Source organism: Gorilla gorilla, chromosome Y (genome assembly GCF_029281585.2).
Source record: "Gorilla gorilla gorilla isolate KB3781 chromosome Y, NHGRI_mGorGor1-v2.1_pri, whole genome shotgun sequence".
Classification (NCBI taxonomy): Eukaryota; Metazoa; Chordata; class Mammalia; order Primates; family Hominidae; genus Gorilla; species Gorilla gorilla.
The window spans coordinates 28,667,770-28,670,082 of NC_073248.2; the positions used below are offsets into that span (position 1 = coordinate 28,667,770).

Consider the following 2,313-nt stretch of genomic DNA (forward strand, 5'->3'; position numbering starts at 1 on the left):
TGTCTCTTCCCAGTTTTGTATGAGGACGATGCTGGCTTCATAAAATGAGTTTGAGAGGAGTCCCTCCTTTTCAATTGCTGGAATAGTTTCAGAAGGAATGATACTGCCTCCTCTTTGTATTTCTGGTCGAATTCAACCGCAAAGCCATTTGGTGCTGGGCTTTTTCGGGTTGGTAGGCTATTAATTACTGCCTCAATTTCAGAAATTGTTATTGGTCTATTCAGGGACTGGAATTCTTCCTGATTTAGTCTTGGGAGGGTGTATGTGTCCAGGAATTTATCCATTTCTTCTAGATTTTCCAGTTTATTTGCATAGACGTGTTTATAGTGTTTTCTGATGGTAGTTTGTATTTCTGTGGCATCAGTGGTGATATCCCCTTTATCATTTTTTATTGTGTCTATTTGATTCTTCTCTCTTTCCTTCTTTATTTGTGTAGCTAGTGATCTATTTTGTCAATCTTTTTTCAAAAAAATAGCTCCTGTATTTATTGATGTTTTTGGAGGATTTTTTCTTTTCTCTGTCTCCTTCAATTCTTCTCTGATCTTAGGTTTTTCTTGTTTTCTGCTAGCTTTTTGATTAGTTTTTTTTTTCTGCTGTAACTCTTTTAATTGTTATGTTAGGGTATTAATTTGAGATATTTCCAGGTTTCTGATGCGGGCATTTAGTGCTATAAATTTCGCTGTTAACACTGCTTTAGCTGTGTCTTCGAGATTCTGGTACATTGTCTCTGTGTTCTTGTTAATTTCAAAGAACTTCTTGATTTCTGCCTTAATTTGATTATTTGCCCTGGAGTACTTTGGGAGCAGAGTTTTCAGTTTTCATGTAATTGTGTCGTTTTGAGTGAGTTTCTTAATTCTGAGTTCTAATTTGATTGCCCTGTGGTCTGAGAGACTGCTATAATTTCCATTCTTTAGCATTTGCTGAGGAGTGTTTTACTTCCAATTATGTGCAAGATTTTATAATCAGTGCCATGCGGCACTGAGAAGAATATATATTCTGTTGATTTGGGGCCGAGAGTTCTGTAGATGTCTACTAGGTCCACTTGATCCAGAGCCGATTTCAAGTCCTGAATATCCTTGTTAATTTTCTATCTCATTGATCTGTCAAATACTGAAAAATATTGAATGCTTCATGAATTTGCATGTCATCTTTGTGCTGGGATCATACTAATATTTCCTGTATCATTCCAACTTTAGTATATATGCTGCTAAAGCAAGCACTACCTTCCATTTATAAGCAATCGAAATAAGACACAATATTTAGAAACACTGATTTTGTGTATTTAACAAAAGTCATTACAGGACTGATATTCTCCAGGGAGAAACCAACCAAACCAAACGAACATCAAGTAAATCCTACATTAACTCCAGCGTTTTGCCTGGAGGTGATGAAGGATAATATTAGTTCAAAACAGTGATAATTTAAGGGTGGAAAATTGAATCTTTGCATCATCCACTAAAAATAGTATTGCTGCGTACCTAATAGCTTCCCAAACTAGTAGCTGCAAACAACACAGCAAACCATCTCACAGTTTCTACAGCCTGAAGAACCTGAACTCAGTTTGACTGGGTTTTCTGCCTCATGATTTCTTATAGACTACAGCCAAATTTTAACTCAGGTGTATGATTTCACAGGAAGGCTCATTAATTCTGGGTTCATTTTTTCAGGGCTATAGCAATCAGGGCCTCCGTTTCTACCTGATTTTTGACAGGAGGCCACTTCATTGGCCTCTCCAATATGGTATCTTTCATTTGTTTTATTAAAGCATGAAAGCTGGGAAGGTGATAGGCAATGTTCTATTGAAATTGGAAGCACATATAAGCCAGAAAGAGGCAGATAGCTACATCAGGTTTTTGTTTTGTTTCGTTTTAATTTTGGTTTTATGTTTGTTTGTTTGTTTTTTGCTTATGTTTGTTTGTTTGTTTGTTTTTTGGTTTTTTGAGATGCTGTCTCTGTCTCCCAGGCTGGAGTACAGTGGTGCGATCTTAGCTGACTACAAACTCCATCTCCCAGGTTTAAATGACTCTCCTGCCTCAGCCTCCTGAGTAGCTGGGATTATAGGCATGCGCCACCAGGCCTGGCTAATTTTTTCTATTTTAAGTAGAGATGGGTTTTCATCATGTGGGGCAGGCTGGCCTGGAACTCCTGAACTCAATTGATCCACCTGCGTAGGCCTCCCAAAGTGCTAGGATTACAGGCATGAGCCACCATGGCCAGCCATCTACACCATGTTTTGCTTTCTGAAAAATTCAGTGCTGTTAGAATAATCTCTCAATAATTGGCAGGATATCAATTTGAGGGACTCAGGTGGTC

At 38.0% G+C, this 2,313-nt stretch overlaps 1 non-coding gene across 1 annotated transcript; it reads right to left on the reverse strand.

The window, feature by feature from the left end:
* Positions 1-1,113: 1,113 nt before the first annotated feature.
* Positions 1,114-1,216, reverse strand: LOC129530453 (U6 spliceosomal RNA). Its single transcript, XR_008675832.1, has one exon. It is a non-coding gene; the product is annotated as a U6 spliceosomal RNA (small nuclear RNA).
* Positions 1,217-2,313: the final 1,097 nt, after the last annotated feature.